At 41.1% G+C, this 20,010-nt stretch overlaps 1 long non-coding RNA gene across 2 annotated transcripts in view; it reads right to left on the reverse strand.

Moving 5' to 3' along the window:
- The window catches only part of LOC112441180 (uncharacterized), a 204,894-nt gene extending 190,918 nt beyond the window's left edge, over window positions 1-13,976 (reverse strand). For both annotated transcript variants that reach the window (XR_008620282.2, XR_010113501.1), the window contains exon 1: window positions 12,997-13,976. This is a non-coding gene — a long non-coding RNA (uncharacterized LOC112441180). The remainder of the gene's footprint in view (window positions 1-12,996) is intronic.
- Between the last annotated feature and the right edge of the window lie 6,034 nt (window positions 13,977-20,010).

A 20,010-nucleotide genomic window follows, 5' to 3' on the forward strand; every position in this document is an offset into this window, starting at 1 on the left:
TCATCTTGAAAAACATGAAGAAAGGTTTCCTGTGGTCAAAGAAGTTTCACCACAGGCAGAGAGATGAATTTTCTCCTCATTACTGAGGTCCAATAAAAAAAAAAAAAGAGGAGGCTAATTCAAAGTGTAATTTATTTTTTCTGTCTGTCTAGCTAGATTTGATAAATGAATTCAAAGTAAAATAATCTGAGAAATTAGCTGGCCGAATATTTAAAGGAAACCTAATAATGCATTTCTCATTTCTTCTTAGAAGTTTATAACTGAAAGAATCCCAAGAAATGATCTACTTAATGTCCCTCTGAAACCAGAAGGGTAAGGTACCCACCAAAGTTACACAGCAGGGCTGGTTCCCTGTCCTCTGTCTGGATCACACATTATCACTCGCCTTAGCACCCGGTGAGTGAACAAGTGGATAAATGAATGAAAGAAAGAAAAAGAAATGACTTAAACAGAACTTGAGTAGTCTTGGAGGTATATAATACCAAGGTGTTAAGATGGGCCTACAGAAGGTAGGAAAAAAACATAAAGAAGTATAGGAGACTTTCTTCATCAAACTCACAAATGACCAAGACGATATAAAGAGCCAGGAAGGCTTCCTATACAGTCAACTTCTTCAGTGTTTATTTTATAAATTTATTTTTATTTTATGTTGTATTTTTTGAGACAGTCACTCTGTCACTCAGGCTGGAGTGCAGTGGCGCGATCATGGCTCCCTGCAGCCTTGACCTTCCAAGCTCAAGCAGTCCTCCCACTCAGGCTCCTAAGCAACTAGGACTACAGTTGTGCACCTCCATGACTGGCTAATTTATTTATTCATTTTTTTGTAGAGACGGGGTCTCCCTGTGTTGCCCAGGCTGGTCTCAAGATCCTGGGTTCAAGCAACCCTCTCACCTTGGCCTTCCAAAGTGCTGAGATTACAAGCAGGAGGCACTACACCTGGCCTGGTGATTTGTTTTGTTTTGACAGTATTTTTTTTTAATTGAGGTGAAATGCCCATCACATAAAATTAGCTATTTTGAAGGAAATAACTTGGTAGGATTTAGTAAATTTACAATATTGTGCAACCACCACCTCTAACTAGTTCCAAAACATTTTTATCATCCCCAAAGAAAACCCCATACCCATTAAGCTCCCTATTTTCCTCTTCCATAACCCCTGGAAACCACTAATCTGCTTTATTTCTATAGATTCACCTATTCTGGAGATTTCATAAAGGTGGAATCACACAGTATGTACTGTTTTGTGTCTGGGTCCTTTCACTTAGTCTGATGTTTTCAAGGTTCATTCATGCTGTAGCATGTATCAGTACTTTATTCCTTTTCCTGGCTGAATAATATTCCATTGTATGTATATATCACCATTTAGTCAACTCTTTCTTATCCATATGTAACTTATGTGTGGTAACTTTCGATTTTCAGTACTCACTGAACTCCCTGCCATCAATTAACATACTCTTAAGGGTCTTCACTCAGACGCCAGTCATTGTTCAAAAAAATGGAAAGCTGTTTTAATATTGCATCAAGTCAACATAATGACTCTCTTTGTAAAATCTGTTATATTCTACAAAGCATTTCTAACAACAACCCAAGGAAATTAGTACTATTATTATTATCTTTCTTTTGAATATGAGAAGACTGCAGTAGTGAGCTGAAGTAGCCATTCAGTGTCACAGCTGGTAAATGGCAAGACCAGGACTGGATCCCTTCCCTTTCCATTCGCTGCCCAGGATCTGAGCTCAAAACATGTTCCATTTTCAGAGTGAAGAGATCTGAAAATCTGAGGGACTCACTGCACATTGCCCAGCCCCACTCACTCTACTTTGCTCCAGTAATTGAGGAAATTCCAGGAGCAGTGAGACGGAGTCCTGCAGATGAGGGGCTTGAATTAAATAAGTTCCCGGACAAACCTCCAAAGAGGGACAGGAGTGGATACGAGGATTAAGCAAACTCTCAGAGCAAAGCTGCAGAATATTTCAGAAGTAAGGAGAGAGATAGAATGGAGCAGGGATAAGGTTTGTTTGATATTTAGTGGTAGGTTCATTGGTCCAAGTCATAGCTTGACATAAATTCCAGTGTTAAATAGAGACAATCTGGAAGGTTGATCATTATGACAGCATAGATAATTGAGATGACAATAATTGTACATGCATTTCAAAAACTCAAATGATACAGCATAAGTTCTCCCCATAGGCACAGTGCTTTAGAGTTTATACAACACTTTCACATCCATTATCTCCTGAGGTCCTCATAACAATACCATTAGGATAGGTTTTTTTTATTATTATTATACTTTAAGTTTTAGGGTACATGTGCACAATGTGCAGGTTAGTTACATATGTATACACGTGCCATGCTGGTGCGCTGCACCCACTAACTCGTCATCTAGCATTAGGTATATCTCCCAGTGCTATCCCTCCCCCCTCCCCCCACCAGGATAGGTATTGTTATACCCATTTTCTTGATGCAAAAATTGATAAGGACAGTTAAATCCTGTAGCCACACAGCTAATAAGTCATGAATCCGGGACTCAAATGAAAGTTTCTGAAGCCTGTACATTTTGAATTCTGTCTGCAACACCATGCCACCTCAGGCCAACTTCAAGGGAAAAATAATTATCCTAAATCAGTTTGCAAAAAGGAAAAGAGCTGAGAAATAAAAATTGCTCCAGGCAGGAGAAATAGCAAAACACAGCATCTCACACTGTTGATGGGGAAGAGAACATGACTTCGTCTTGAGCGTTTCTAATTTTGCAGCTCACACACATCCCATCTCAAAATCGTAAATCATGAGACAAAGTTTACCTCTGAGACAGTAGGAATGTAGCCTGCCACCTGTAAAGGAGGAGTTTAAGGTTTTGCCAAAGTTCAGATTTTTTCAAATCAAAATAGCTTCAGTTAATCCAGGGATATGCACAGTTACATTTTATTCCTAAACACTGGGCATTTTATTTTGTCTGTAAGGTTACCCCTTCTTCTTTAATTACAAGCACTTAGGAAAGAAGCCTTTCTACAACACCATCATGTTATTTTTCTAAAAATAGAATGAGGCTGGGTGTGGTGGCTCACACCTGTAATCCCAGCACTGTGGGAGGCCGAGGTGGGCAGATCACTTGAGGTCAGGAGTTTGAGACCAGCCTGGGCAACATGGCAAGAGCCCCATCTCTACTAAAAATTCAAAAATGTAGCTGGGCATGGTGGTGCACACCTGTAATCCCAGCTACTCTGGAGGCTGAGGCATGAGAATCGTTTGAACCCAGGAGGCAGAGGTTGTGGTGAGCCAAGATCACGCCACTGAACTCCCGCCTGGGTGACATACATAAATAAAATAAAATAAAATAAAATAAAATAAAATAAAATAAAATAAAGAATGACTCAAATCTGGGGCCTCTTTATTGTGCTGTAGGGCTCTGAGGCAGCAGCTTGGCCATCAGGCAAGAAGAAATGGTCTGTTCTTCCCCAGTTAGAGGGGTCCAGATAGAAGATGACCCAGTTGTGGAAGGCCCACCAGCTCACCATCGCTATCATTTTGTCCTTTTACTAACATCTTGGAAGCTCCTTACACATGCTGTGGAAATGAGAGAGGATCTTACAGTATCTGGGATTTATAGGCATAAATTCCATTAGCCAGCCTCACAACTAATTGCTGTTCTAACACTCAGCGCGGGATAAATTATAATTGATGGTAATACATGAGGAACAATGATTTATTATAGTCTCTCTAAAAAAGAGAATAATATCTGTGAGTTTGCTGGGGTGGAGTGGAGGGCCAGTGTGTGGGAAGGAGGGAGGAAACGGTCACTAGTGACTGTTTTGCCCTTCTTTCTAAAAGCTTATCAGACCTCAGGTGGACTGACCTTGAACATAAATCAGATGAGTGGAAACATAGGTGTCTGTGTGTTTGGTTGAGCTCTGATTCATTTCATTATTGTCTAAGTAGTTAGGCAAAGTTTGACCTATCGCATCTCCTACTCTCTAGCTTCTGCTGCTCAGCACTGGGTGACCTTGGTGAAACATTACTGCCCTTGCACTACCGTGGTGTCTGGTAATGCAACCTGAATCTGGAATCAGGTGCCCTAGACTTGAATCTTGCATTTGTCATTTATTAGTCATGTGACCTTACCTAGGCAGCAAGCAGGCTAATGAGCCTGCATTTCTTCAACTGTGTACAGAAAATAATACACCTACTTCTTGGCACTGTTAAGGAAATGAAATAAAATAATGCATATTTTAAAAACTTGAAAGCTTTAAAATGTCATTCAGATATGATTTATCTACCCACTAAACAAATGCAAGTCACTATTCAGGTGAAAATAATAATCTACATCCTTCCTGTGTGAGTTTATTGCCAGATTTTCTTAGTCATTTTCACAGGATAAAATTAAGTGGACATTTAAGTACAACCAGACCATGAAAGGGCTAACTTGATATGTTCTAGGCATAGAGGGTAGGGAGGTTTATGTTAAGGTGGTTCGATTTAATATCTCACATGTCACTCATTGTAAAGGCAGTCGCAGGGACTGACCCACGAATGTCCTGTTGTTGAAAATCCCATAATGAAGAAGAGAATATGACTTCACCAGTCTCCTTCCTGCCCCTAGAAGGGTTTCCATCATTTCATTAAAAGAGAAAAACCCACCACGTACTGCTCAATATGGTGACTGGCTCCTGAACAGTCAAGATGTTATTTTCAAACACATTCTTTCCTTGCTTTTCCATCCCCATGGGGCCCTGCTCTAATTCCTGGCCTTCTGAAACCCCGTGGCTGCAGCTTCCATCTTACTGAGCAGATTTTCAAACAAAGTCCCCTTGCTGTGTGCACAGAACTGCCCTCCAGAGCTGCAGGCACGCCGGTCGGGGGGCTCAATGCTGAATTTATTTCCTACATCTTGGACACGTCGTCGCTCTCTCTCCTCCCTCCCTCACTCCCTCCAGTCCCCTCTCCCCGCCTCCCCTTCATCCTAAATCCTGCAGCCATGACAGAAATAAATTAGCTAGAGGTACAGGTCACACCTTGGAGAGCAGTAAACGTTCCGTGGGAAATCAATAGAGAAGATGGGATTCTCAAACAGCTGAAGCAGAAGGAATGATGCATTGATGGCTATACATAAACCAAACAAAGGAGTCTCAGCACAGCCTTCCCGGAAGGGGCTCGCGCACTGGGCTTCATTTATTCTAACACCTGAACCTGAGACAGCACCGCAGAAAAAGACGCTCCGCAGATACCTGGGCTTTTTTCCTCAGGAAGGCTCAATGTTGCTGGGCGAGTGTTGGTGAAAATGAAAAATTATGTTCAGATCGTGGATGTTAAAGCCAGAGCCCCCAGGAAACCCCTGGAGAACCGTAAGCTGAGTGTGTGAGACACACATCTGTTCCACGAAGACCTCCTCATCCACGGCTGCTGACAGCAAAAGCCAGAGAGGGATTGGCTGGATAGTTAACTGAAGAGGTGTAATTCCTAAAGTCATTTAGTGTGATGTGTCGGAAACGCCTAGGCTTTAGGCTCTGACAGACCTGGGTTCCAGTCCTGGCTTCACCACTAGGTAGCAAAAATGGGAAAGTTGCATTTATAAAGTGGCAATAGGAGGTCTACCATAGAGGCAATTGTGCGGATTAAATGAATAACACACATAAACACCTAGTACAAAATAGGCACTCAATAAATGCTAGTTGCTTTCCCTTCCATCCCCCTGCCTGATCGTAAGCGGCTTCGTCATGTCTCTGGAGTTCTACAACTTCTCCCCACAGAGTCTTCACAATGGCAGGCCCTCATAAAATTTTTCTCTGATGGCAAAAGCAATGTCTAGCAAAAACAGGTGCTCAGCAGGACTTTCGGTGCCCTACAGTCTCGATCAGCTGCCAAATGCCACCCCAAATAAGCCACCTAAGTTAAAGCAGTGTGCCTGCTATGCAAATGCAGGGATGGAATACAATCCTGCCCCTGAGCACCTCCTATCTAGAAATCCTGAAATTTCCATTGCTATATACCAAGAGCCGATTTTTCTCCTGTCTTCCCTTGCTCTTTTTTTTTCTCCTGAAAACTGCATTTTTATTATCTTTTCCTCCTCAGTTTGAGCCTGATTTCTTCCTCACACACAGCTGAATTTCAGTAATAACACAAATAGTTACAGTGAGAAGCCATTATAAATTATCTAGAAAATAAACATTCAAATAATCTCAATCCTAAAATGTTTAATTGTGGCAAAATGTAGAGAGCATGAAGTTGACCAGCTTCACCATTTTTACGTGTATGCTCAGTGACATTAACTACATTCATATTGTTGTGTTAACATCACCGTTATCCATCTCCAGAACGTTTTCACCTTCCTCATGTACAGCGCTGTACGTGCTAATCATAACTCCCCATTCACCCCTTTTCACAGCCCCTGGAACCCGCCATTCTACTTTCTGTTGCTATAATTTTACTACTCTAGGAACCTCCTGTAAGTGGAATCATATGATATTTGTCCTTTTAGTCCTGTCTTATTTCACTTAGCGTAATGACCTCAAGTTTCTTCCATGTCGTAGCATGTGTCAGGATTCCTTCCTTTTTAACACCAAATAATTTTCCATTGTATGGATATACCACATTTTGTTTATCCATACCTCCTTTGATGGGCACTTGGGTTGTCTCCACCTTGTGGCTATTGTGAACAACGCTGTTATGAATATGGGTGTGCAACTATCCCTTCAAGACCCTGCTTTCAGTTCCCTGGGGATATACCCAGGAGTGGAAGTGCTGGGTCAAATGGTAATTTTATTTGTTAATTTTTGAGGAGCCATCATACTGTTCTCTATAGCAGCTGCACCATTTTACATTCCCACCAACAGTGCACGAAGGTTCCAACTTCTCCACATCCTTGTCAGCACTTGTTATTTTCTGTTTTTTTTGAAAGTAACCATTCTGACATCTTTTCACGGTTCGTATCTTCTCTGGGAAAATGGGGGCCGTATATGTGTGGCAACCATTTGTTTGGTAGCCCGACTTGTTCATTCCTCCTTGCATACAGGAAATTCTTAACGTCAACCAGATTCTGCTCTGGCTATAGCTTCTGTCTAATGTCTCTGTCTTTTCCAAGTCTTCTATCTTTCATTAATTCAGGAAACATAAAGTTAAGTTGAACAATTCAAGAGTTTTCAGTACTCTGATATAAAGCAGTTTGCCTAGCCCAGTTACTCATGCTACCCTCAATCTCAGTAAATGAAGGAGAAAGCCTTTTTGTTTTGTTTTGTCATCTAGGCTGGAGTGCAGTGGTACGATCTCAGCTCACTGCTATCTCTGCCTCCCGCTTCTCCTGCCTCAGCCACCGGAGTAGCTGGGACTACAGGTGGGCACCACCACACCTGGCTAATTTTTGTATTTTTAGTAGAGATGGGGTTTTGCCATGTTGGCCAGGCTCGTCTCAAACTCCTGACCTCAGGTGATCTGCTTGCCTCTGCCTCCCAAGGTTCTGGGATTACAGGCGTGAGCCACTGCACCCGGACAGGAAAGCCTTTTCAGAACAGAAAAGGTAAAAGCACTAGAACCTACTGGAAAACACTGAGATAGCTTGGAGAATAAAAGTAACAGCTCTCATATAGCAGGCTAAATTTTAAAACATCGTTTAATTTTTTTTACTTCATTAATTTTATTTTATTGCATGTGAGAACACTTAACATGAGGTCTACCCTCTTAACAAATTTTTCATGTACAATACAGTATTGTTGACTATAGGTACAATGTTGAATAGCAGATCTGAGCATGTCACCTGAGAAAATTCCCATTGACAATTTCAGATGTGGGAACTGAGGCACAGTGAAGTGAAATCATTTATCCAAAGTCAGATAGCAAGTAAATTCCAGGGTCAGGACCCAAAACCCAGTCATATCACTCCAAATCCATTTTTTTTTCACCATACAATACTACCTAAAGATTACTAAGCTCTTTACTTTTGAAACTGCCAAACTTTTAAGGACCTATTTGTAAAAGACAAACAAAAAAGAAATGTGGTTTGAGCTTGCTGTTGAAGAGGAATGGTTCCCTAAAGGCAGGCAGTACATAGACTTCACCAAGCACTAACTTCATGGGACGTGACTTGCTCAACTCTGGACAATACATGTTAGTGGACCCAGAATGAGGCAAGACATAGGCATCACCCATGAAAGGAACGTAGTCTATTGGACAACAGCAGTCCTTTCCACTTAGAATGTTTCTTGAAGGCCTTGTGTGACACATGACATCCTATGCTCAGCTGGTGAATCATGTGACTCCTCTTTGCCCGGGGGGAAACCTATCTCCTATGGGGATAGGTTTCCTCCCTTTAAACTTTCCAGGGGTATTGTGAACTTTAAATATAATATTGATAAAGCATGAAACCTAGCATCAGGTGTGTAATAGATGTTCAATAAACCAAAACCCATTGCCATCTCGCTGCTGTATCCCCAGAGTAGCTTTTCATTCCCAGCAGGGACAAGTGGGTGAAGACCATGAAGAGGCATCTGAAAGAGAACTGTGAACTGAGTGGTAAAGAATTTAAGAATTTTAGGCCAAGCGAGGTGACTCACACCTGTAATCCCAGCACTTTTAGAGGCCGAGGCAGGCAGATCACCTGAGGTCAGGAGTTTGAGACCAGCCTGGCCAACATGGCGAAACCCCGTCTCTACCAAAATTACAAAAATTAGCCAGGTATGGTGGCGCATGCCTGTGGTCCCAGCTCCTTGGGAGGCTGAGGCAGGAGAATCGCTCAAACCCAGGAGGCAGAGGTCGCAGTGAGCCGAGATCACACTACTGCATTCCAGCCTGGGTGACAGAGCAAGACATCTTCTCAAAAAAAAAAAAAAAAAATTAAGAATAGACACTTAGAATATTTAACCATCAACTGCTGTCCCTGAAGTTTGCCTCACATTTCTGCACCAACAGACTTGTTTTACTGGTCTGCATTTGAGTGCTATGTGCACTTCTGTGTACCATTTATTCATTTAGACTGTACATGCTCTGAGGGAGTGGCCCTTCCTTCCATTTGGTCTTACAGCCCTGTGACTGTGCACTTACAGTTCCCGGTTCTCTACAGAGAACAGTCCATTACGGATCACTGATTTGCTCAGAAGCAGGCCCTTGAGATTCATCTCTCTAAAGGGATTTCTCTAACGTAATGATATGTGTAAGCCAGGAACTTCGGAGCCCAGACAGTGCACCTCAAGAGCCTGGTCAGCAGTGGTCAGAAGACCCCCCATAAAACCCGAAATCTTGACATTTCCAAAACCTGTCTGCATATGTGCCTTTACTTCTTTTTTTCTTTTCTTTTTTTCTTTTTTTTTTTTTTTTGAGACGGAGTCTCGCTCTGTCGCCCAGGCTGGAGTGCAGTGGCGTGATCTCGGCTCACTGCAAGCTCCGCCTCCCGGGTTCACGCCATTCTCCCGCCTCAGCCTCCTGAGTAGCTGGGACTACAGGTGCCCGCCACCATGCCCAGGTAATTTTTTGTATTTTCAGTAGAGACGGGGTTTCACCGTGGTCTCGATCTCCTGACCTCGTGATCCGCCCGCCTCGGCCTCCCAAAGTGCTGGGATTACAGGCGTGAGCCACGGCGCCCGGCCTTTACTTCTTTTTTGACTCCCACTGAACCTTTGAGACTGTAATTGACTTCCTTCCCTTCAGAGAGACTCCTCACTTCCGAGCAGCCTGCTTAGCCGCATTGGAAAGTTACGGAAGATAACTAGATTTGACTCAACAAATGTGCGCTTATCTCAGACATATCTGCCTGGATAGCCTCCCTCTGGCTATCCAGAGCAAGAAGAATAAGCGTTCTGCCTCAGTTAACTCTCTGTGCCATTTAGCACATTTTTGTATTTTCAATAAATATGCCTTAAGCACTATTCCTCTTGTGGTGTTAATTTACCAACACGAGTGCCCTGAGGATCTGTGGGTTGAGCTAAGAGCTGACTGGGATTCACAGTAAGAATAGTTCATGCTTACCTTGGGTGATACAACACAAGCAACAAATAAGAGCATATGCCAATCAAAACATTTTCGGGTTTAGCCTGCTGTGTGAGGCACCGTGCTAAGTAATTTACATGCATCCTTTCATATAATCCTCATAGCAACCCCTTGGTATCCCCATTCTACACATGATGAAAAAGAGACGCAGAGAAATTAGCAAAGCCCATGTGTATAGTCACCATACCATAGAACACACACTTTGGGATTCTACGGATAGGATTTAAATTCAAGTCTCCAACTCCTTGAGTGTGACTAACATACCTTCTCCAGCTGGAGTTTTCTCCTTCATAGTGTGACAATATCCAAAGTCCCTGGTGCTGCCACACTTTCCACCTTCATGAATCATGGAACTCCTCTTTTATATCCTATCTACCTCAGTAACCCAGGGATTCAGGATGGTCTAGAATTTCAAATCCCCAGTTGGGCAACCTGAATTCCCATGTAGCTCTATCCTGACCTTAGGCAGCAAGTCATTCAATCTTTCAGTTTCCTCATTTGTCAAAAGAAAATGACAACACTGGCCCAATCTATTTTAACAGGTAGTGTTGAAGATAAGATCAAAGGAAATATGTCAAAGTCTTCTGAAAAGCTTCAAATACTTCTCAAATTATTACAGTAATGGATTCAGTTGGAGAACTTACTGCACAGAATGTCTTTGTCCAAAATCTTAAAATGAATGGGGAAACTGAGTTCAAGGTGCAGAAATGGAACCCAGATTATTTCTATCCTTGTATAAGCAGAGGCTTGGACTGGAGCTCCAGGTATCTGTATGCTTGCTCCAGCCTAGGCGCTGCTTGGGGCAAATCACTGCACTTCACTACAAAATATGGATGTGATACCTACCTTCTCCCGAATCCTATGGGTAGGGTCTGAGCAGGAGACAAAAACACTCAGAAAACTTGAGACAAGAAAAACTCTAGAAAGTCAATTATATGCATTTTTTAATGTGGTGTCAGATTTTTTTTCTCCCACTCATTTTCCCTTGTCTCAATCTAAATTTTATCCAGATGTGAACATGAAGAGGCCTGTCTTTGTTCATTCTCTGCTTCTTTGGTTTTCCTTTGTGCCTCAAAAGGTTTCGGTGCTATGCTTCAAGACACAGGTCATGAAGGGGAAACAGTTGGGGTGTTGTGGGGAGACTGCAGTATTAGGAACGAGGACTCAGGGTAAAGAGTTACAGCATGCTGCAGAATGTGCACCTCCTCTTTGCCAACGCAGAGACAAGGTGATGAAAAGATCCCTGGCTCCAGACAAATGCCCTCAGCCTTGCAAAGCCTTCCAAGAGGCAGCGTCCCAGAGTCCAGACTGCAAATGACTTGCATGCGCACACACACACACACATACGCTCACACACACTCTTCCATGGAAAACTGTGCTCTCGCATCCCAGAAAAGGTTTGTTGTTTCAATTAAACCTCATCAATGCCACATGTCAGAGAAGAAAGAAAAAAAACAAAACAAGACTAAATTACTTCAGCTATCTCCTTAGGGATTGATCTGTATCGAATAAAGCGCCATCTACACATGGGGAGAAGCTTTTACTTATGAAAAACAGAGGCAGGTGCAGAAGAGCAGCATTTGGTACTAAATCAAAGCTCTGGGAGCAGAAGGAAGTGGATTTAGACGCATCCGCTTAGCTCCTCCTGATATCTAACTTGCAGGGTGGGGAACAGATCACAGCCTTGGCTGGGTCTGGCCTCTGCTTCCTGGTCCCCCCTGAGGTCCCGTCCCACTTTGCTCACTGCTTCAGCTGCCCGGTAAGAACAGATGGACAGAAGTTAAAAGAGCAAGGTCAGCTCATTGGCTAAGTCTCATTTCACACCCTGCCCCACCTCTATCATCCCTTTCTGGGACATAAAGATGAAGAAAGCAGGGCAGGGGTGTTGCTGCATTTGATTCTGGCTGAAACTATGGTCGTTTCATTTACATCCCCTGAATAGCTGGCGAGTCTGATTTACACATTGATAATATGTGATGCTTTGTATTCCAGCAAATATTTAATCCCTGACGGATCAATAATCCTCGCCTGGCTGTTCTTTTTTGAAAAGAAATAAATCCCCTTTTACTCTTAAAATTCTTGAATAAAATTAAAGTGCTTTAGCCTAGGATGCACTGCTCCTACATGAAGCCATGTGGTTTCATAACCTCAGTCCTCAGATGTTTTTAAAGGGGCCACCTTTGCTAACTTGATATTTTCTGAGATCCTAACATCTCTCCAATGAGTCCTCTGTGTTATCAGTTGATATTATAAGACAGCCCTTTAAGGCCTGGTATACTTTTTTAAAATTAAAAAGTAAAATTATTAACCTAAACTGAATCAGTACGTACATAGCATGCAGTATTTTTTTGCATTTTTTGCTTCTATTCACCATGGCGGTGTTGATTTAAATTCTTTATTACAAACCTTTCTATAAACCATTTCCCTCCAAAACTACATTTTTAAGAAAACTCTATTCCTACACAGATTCTTAAAAAGCTATACTCCCGTCTTAGAGTTAAATTTGAATATTTTGAAAAATGCACATTAAACGTGGAAAGAGATGGCTCTCCTCTCTATAAGGGGCTCCCAAGGCAGCCTCAAAGCTCACCAAAAGTTCCAAAACAACATCCACAATAAAACAAACTCTCTTTCATCTCTGGCAGCAACAAAAGCAATAACTTTCACCAAACCTACCCAAGCCAAGAATTAATATAACACAGAACACATCCACATTCAGACCATTACGGCTACATCAGCTCACCACAATATTTGTTTAAAAAACACATAATTTGTGGTAGAGAGAAAGAACCTTTCATACAAAAAGAAGTTCTTTCAAATGCAAATTAACCAAAAGACATATTTTCCCTGTGTTTGGGAAATCACTCCAATACATGAAAAACATAGTTTTTGTGTGGAAAAAAAAAAAAATCAGTGTACACCCACTAATTGAAAAGGCAATTACATTAGCTGTAGATTACCTTAACAGTTAAGAAAAGTTAACTCCTGGCTCCGTAAGTCTTTAAGAAGTTTATTAGCATTTACTGACCTAAGTAGTCTTCAGTTCCCAGGTAGCAAAGTTTCTTTTCTTCTCCACTGAGATACTCATATGGACACTGAAGGACATTGTATTACTGAACTGATCGGAAAAGAATACTGTTTCCATTCTTCTGGAGGAAAAAAAAATGGAAAGAAAGAAAAGAAAGAAGGAAGGAAGGAAGGAAAGAAGAAAAAAAGAAAGAAGGAAAGAGAGAAAGAGGAAAGAAAGAAAAGAAACGAAAGAAAGAAAGAGAAAGAAAAGAAAGAAAGAGAGAGAGAAAGGGAGAAGGAATAGCAAGGCAAAATGCAGTCTAATCGAGTATTCTTCCTGGTGGGGAAAAAAAAAGTAAATCCACTATTCTGGAACGAGTTCAAACATAGCTTGACAGGCTCCAGGAGAATTTACACTGAGCATGCTTAGCCCCGCACGGCTTGCATGAGACACTCTTAATGAATATTACTTCCTTCCCACTGGCTATTCCTGCTGGAAGTCCACACCCACCCCTCTTTCAGAAGTCAGGAATTTAGCTTCAGCCAAAGTCCAGAAAACATGCTTATGCGGAGACAAGGCCTCACCGATCCATAAACTTTCAGGTTGTGACCTGCAGGTCAGTTTGACAAATAGAACATAGGGGTGAATTTTTTTTCTGCCCTTGGTTATGTTGCCAGCTTTATGCCTGTCCTAAACTGCAGTTCCTCTGGAGAAAAGAAAAACAGACAGCTTTCTTTCTGAAGAACATGACGCCCTCAACACCACAGTAAAGACCTTTCCTGATCAAGCTTCCAAACTGAAATCAGAATGAGGGTTATCTGCATATTAAAACACAACACTCGATGATTTTTAGCTTCTGGATAAAACAAAAGTCCTACCCCAAATGTATGCTTTTTGATAACTTACATAACACCTCTCTCAAAAATGCTGCATGCCAAAGCGCACTCTGAAAATATGTTCAAAATCCAGCTTTAACCTGCTATGTTGTCTAAACATTGGACTCGTATACATTTAGGTCACACTAAAAACTGACTTTCTTTTTCAAACAATGCTTTCTCTTTCCCTAAATCCCTCTGTCGTGTTTAATGACAGGAGACCTGAAATTCTGAAAATTTAAAAATAGATTACTTTTCTGACAGTCTGAGAAGGCAAGATTCTTGCTCTGCCAAAAAATCAGGGGAGGGGGGAAAGGGGAGGATAAGCAGGTGAGGGCCTGATATAGACCGCATAGTAAAAGAAGGGCATTTTAGATTTTAAAATTAATAATAAGGTATCTTTTTTGTTGTCCATTTGATATTTCAAGGGTGCCATTTATATGTATCAAATTACAAGTTATAAATATTATTAAATACTCATTTGAACTGTAATGCTTATTTGCCTAGACACACACACACATACATGCACACACAAAAACACACACCCCAATTTGTGGTTTGAAAAAAATGATGTCACAAGCATCAAAAGGCAATAGAAATTTTCTAAGTCTCCAAGAAATATGGCGTGCCCAGTGTCTAATACAAAGCCTGCCTGGCCAGCATTGATTCTTTGGATTAATAAAGGATGCATCTATGAACCTGATACGTAAATCCGTTGCCTCTTCATGCCTGTAACACTTTACGCAGCCCACTGCTGAGCTGCCATGATATGTTCTCCCTATGGAAGGTCTTTGTACCATAAAATACGTCCTTACCCACTATTCAATAAATAAAATCTCCGCAGACATATTTTCCCTGTGGTAACTATGAGTTTTTTGGAGACTTTAGGCATGGTGGTTGTTTTGTTTGTTTTTATGCTTTGCCTAAGGGAAGAATAAAATGTAGCCCCCTGCCCCGAGTGTGCTTATTTATATTACAAGAGCAAACTAAGTTTTCAGCAGTTAGACGAAGCCCAAGAGAAATCAGGCTTTGAAAGGCTAAGTAATCCTCGTGACCACACATAAGGTAAGTATAAAATAGGAAGGACATTTATTCATTTGACTCAAAGAGATTGCCTAGAGACAAGGTCCCGCAACACAGAGGACAGGGACCCTTCCTTGTAGACAGCTTACCTCCCTGCCATCGGGGTGCAGTTTCTTTTGTCTCCTACCATGAGGATGACTCTCTCCCCTGGAGCTAAGGGGAGACACAGAAGCCTGTGTAGGAAACACAGGAGCCTGAGTAGAACCATGCTGTTTCCAGCTTGAATGTTAAAACCACTCTGTGCAAAGCTGAGATAGTCTTGACAGTGCCATCACACTCATTAATTCAATTAGCAAATATTCATTGAGCCCCTACACTGACATTCATTTGGGTGCTGGAAATTGGGACGTGACTAAGACAACGTTCCTGCACTCAGGGAGTTTACATTCTGGCAATTAGATGTTGAATGGAAAACATTAGATGTTTAATGGAAAAAATTCAAGATGTAGGCTGGGTGCGGTGGCTCACGCCTGTAATCCCAGCAATTTGGGAGGCAGAGGCGGGTGGATCACCTGAGGTTGGGAGTTCAAGACCAGCCTGACCAACATTGAGAAACCCCGTCTCTACTAAAAATACAAAATTAGCTGGGCGTGGTGGTGCATGCCTATAATCCCAGCTACTCGGGAGGCTGAGGCAGGAGAATCACTTGAACCCATGAGGTGGAGGTTGTAGTGAGCCGAGATTGCACCATTGCACTCCAGCCTGGGCAATAAGAACAAAACTCTGTTTCAAAAAAAAAAAAAAAATTCAAGATGTAAATAGTAAATACATTTACAAACTGTGATAAGTCTAAGAAAGAACTAAAAGGGAAATGATGAGAAAGAAACAAGCCATGTGTGTTGGGGGCTGAGGGACAGAGCATCAGGAAAATGGAATAAATATTTGGGAAAATCATTAGTAACCAATCCAATATAAGTTAAAATGAAAAAAATATGTGGCATGGCTGGATTAAAGCCTTGAATGCAACACTAATGCATTTGGATTTCATATGATATATTATGGGAAGCTATTGAGGGCTTCTGAGAAGAATTATTATTACTGATTTGACTATAACTATTCTTTATAGCAGTTTGTAGGATACACTGGGGATGAGCATGAAAAGACCAAAGTTTTTGGAAGAGCCAAGATTGGCAGAGGTGAGGAGAACACCTAATCTAGGACAATGCAAATACTGATGGAGGGGAGAAGACAGCAATGAGAGGTATTATTACTTACTTATTTATTTATTTATTTATTTATTTATTTATTTTATTTTTTTGAGATGGAGTCTTGCTCTGTCACCCAGGCTGGAGTGCAGTGGTGCCATCTCAGCTCACTGCAACCTCTCCCTCCTGGGTTCAAGCAATTCTCCTGCCTCAGCCTCCCAAGTAGCTGGGATTACAGGTGCCCACCACCATGCTCAGCTAATTTCTGTCTTTTTAGTAAAGACAGGGTCCCACCATGTTGGCCAGGCTGGTCTTAAACTCCTAACCTCAGGTGACGCACAGGCCTCGGCCTTCCAAATTGCTAGGATTACAGGTGTGAGCCACCGTACCAGGCCGAGAGATATTATTGAGGCAGAATGACAGGCTTTGACAACTAACTGGATGTGCAGATTAGGATGAGAAGGCATTTAAGGGGAAGGCTAAGATTTCTGGTCTCAGTAGCTCTTAGTAGATCAGGAGCTCAGACATCTCTTCACTTACTTTATACCTGAACTCATGCAGCTGAAGATAGCTGGACCAAAATGTACAAGCACGTCAACTGTTCTCACATTACACTCTTGCTCACTAAACCTCACATGGGTTCTTAAGCAGATGGTGAGAATGGAGAATGATGGTGTCTTAAGCAGAAATGGAGAAATCTAGGGAAAGAAATGTCTGGCACATGGTGAACTCAAATATTTACTGGATGTATGGTATATGGAGTTTGAGGGTTAGGGGGATATCTGTCCTACACTATTATTTTACTTGGGAATTTTATTTAGCTGTTAATAGGGACCTGATAATAGTCAAACACCTAAGGGTATATTTTTCTCTCATTAAAAAAAAAAAAAATCTGTGATTGAGAGTTCAAAACATGACTACCTGGGACCCAAATCCTTCTATCTTTTTGGTTTCCCATTCTTAATGCAAGGTGTCCATCTTCAGTTTTACCTTATGGTTCATTGTGGACTATGCCTAATTTTGAGTAAATGCACAAATGTAACAGTCAACTCTAGAAAATGGTTTGGTAGCCAAGGAACCAGGGGCTCAGACACCTCTTATATAAGAATCTGGGTCATACCACCAGGTAAGCTACCTAGATAAGCAGAGGTGCTAGCCAAGAAAGAGGAGAATCTAGAACGGATAGTACATTGAGGTAGTACAAATGAGGAGTATCAATGGCAGCCTCTAGACCGGTCATAGAGGCAGGATTAGTCCCACTAACCTTCCTCATGTAATAAGACTTTCTAGGAAAAGAAACTTATCAGAATGCAGGAGGAGGTCTTAGAAGGAGTAAGCTTAGTACACAAGCAAGCAGGGCAAACGGCGAACTGTAGCAGATTCTGTGGTGTGCCATCATTACCTTCCCTTCAGGACTAAGGCACTTACTACCGCACCTACTAGGAGTGTTAATTTCTGTCATCTCACAGCCAAGTCCCTCTTGAGGAATTACCCTCACTTCTTGGGAGCCTCTGAGACCACAGGAATTCCATGTCTAAATGTCTACAAAGGAGCACAAATGCCAAGCCTCCTTACTCCAATTTGGGACAAATCAGAGGGTTGTTCCAGCTCCACAGCTCCCTGTAGGATTGCCTGAGACCTGTTACAACTGCACTTCTGTTTAACCCCTCCTCTGCTCATTCCTCCTGCCCTCCATCCCTTATAGATGTTGCTTCTGAAAACACTCCTCAGTAAACTCCTGCATACAAATCTCGATCTCACAGTATGTTGTCTGGAAACCCAATATAATCCAGCAAAATAAAAACCCTGGATAAACTCAACTCCTCACTTACTCCATGCCTGAATTCATGCAGTTGAAGATAGCTGGAGAAAAATACACAGGCATGTCAACTGTTCTCACATTATACTCATGCTCACTAAACTTCACAAGCGTTCACCCCAGAAATCATCCTTTTCTTCCCTAATCCATTTTTTCTTTCACTCTCCAGAACAAGTATTTCAAATTTTCTCTTCTAATTTCCAACACTTGTTCCTCACCATCATTCTCAGTAGTCAATCTTGCTTTCTACTATGATGAGAAAAATGAAGCAATTATAAGAGAATTTTCAAAAACCTCAACCTAAAATCTACACACCTGCCAGAATCAGAGTGAATATACTTCACCTCCCCTTCTATTACTATGGATGAACTGTCCATCCTCCCGCAGAGCAAATCCCTCCACCTATGCACTACATCTTCATTCTCTCTTTCCTACTTGAAAATATTGCTCCACGAAGTCTTCTCTCATTCTTGTTTTATCAAACTTCCCTTTTTTATTAGATTGATTGCAACATCATAAAATACACTGGTATTTCTCTCATCTTAAAAACAATAACCTTTCTTTAATCCAGATTTCCTCTTCAACTAATGATGTATTATTATCGCTTTCTTATAGCACTCTTGAAAGCATTCTCTACTAGATCTTTCTAATATCTGTCTTCCCATTCTTTCTTCTTTTAAAAAATGTTTCATGAGATATAATTCTCATACCATAAAATTATATAAAATTCAAACTTTTAGCATGCACAAAGTTGTGTAAGCATTAGCAAAATCTAAGTTTAGAATATTTTTATTACCCCCAAAAAACCTGCCAATTAGCAGTAATTTCCTATTTATCTCCATCCTCTATCCCCCAGGCCCAGGAAATCAGAAATATACTTTCTATTTCTATAAATTTTTCCTATTCTGGTCTTTTCATATAAATGAAAAGCATAAAATATGTGGTCATTTGTGACTGGCTTCTTTTACTTAGCATAGTGTTTTCAAGGCTCACCACTGTAGCATGTATCAGTTTTCTTTCATTTAAATTCTCAAATAATATTCCATTATAAGAATATACCACATTTTATTTATGTATGCGTCAGTTGATGGGCATTTAGATTATCTTCCCTTGTTAGCTCTTATAAATAATGCTGCCCTGGACATTCATGTACAAGTTTTTGTGTGGATGCATGTTTTTATTTCTCTTGAGTATATACTAGGAATGAAATTTTTGGGTCATATGGTAACTCTGTGTTTAACTTTTTCAGGAACTGTCAGACCATTTTCTAAGTTGTTGAACCATTTTACATTCCTTCAAGAAGTGCATGAGGGTCCCAATGTCTTCGTGTCCTTCTCAACTCATGTTATCACCTACAGTGTTTATCACAGCCATCCTGGGTGGGTATGAAGTGGTAGCTCATTGTGATTTTGATGTTTCCTTTGTGTTCCATTATGTTGGACATTTATCTTTTCATGTGCTCCCATTCTTTCTTAAACACACTCCAATTAAGCTTTTTTCTCCATCACTATACTGAAATGATTCTTCACAAGGCTACCAACAGCCACCTTGTTACATTCTAAGACCATTTCTCAGTCCTTATTTTTCTTTACCTATCAGTAGTTTCTGACATGGGTAAAAATTCTCTCAATAAAACACTGTATTCTTGGCTTCCAGAACACCACATTGTCTTTGTTTTCCTCCTTCACTTCTGGTTGCACCTGTTTAGCTCCTTTTCCTGTTTGTTTGTTTGTTTGTTTTCTCATCTCTCTCACTTCCAAATGTTAGATTTCTCCAAGACTCAATTCTAGAATATATTCTTTCTTACTATCTACACTCATTCCCTATACAATCTCATCTAGGATCTACATAACTTCTCCTAGAATCATGACTTTAAGTGCCATCTATATGGTTATGATGACTCTCAATATTATATCCTCAACCTGGATCCCTCCACATATTCGAAACTAACTATTTAACATCACTTGGATGTCTAAGAGGCAAAATTAAACATGCCCCAAACTGAGCTCCTACTGTTTTTCCCAAACTAGTTCCTTTTCTTTCTCAATTTCTGGCAACTTAAAATTTGAAGCTAAGACAGAAGTGGAGCAAGATGGCAGAATAGAAGCTG

This window comes from Pan paniscus, chromosome 9 (assembly GCF_029289425.2).
Source record: "Pan paniscus chromosome 9, NHGRI_mPanPan1-v2.0_pri, whole genome shotgun sequence".
NCBI classification, from domain to species: Eukaryota; Metazoa; Chordata; class Mammalia; order Primates; family Hominidae; genus Pan; species Pan paniscus.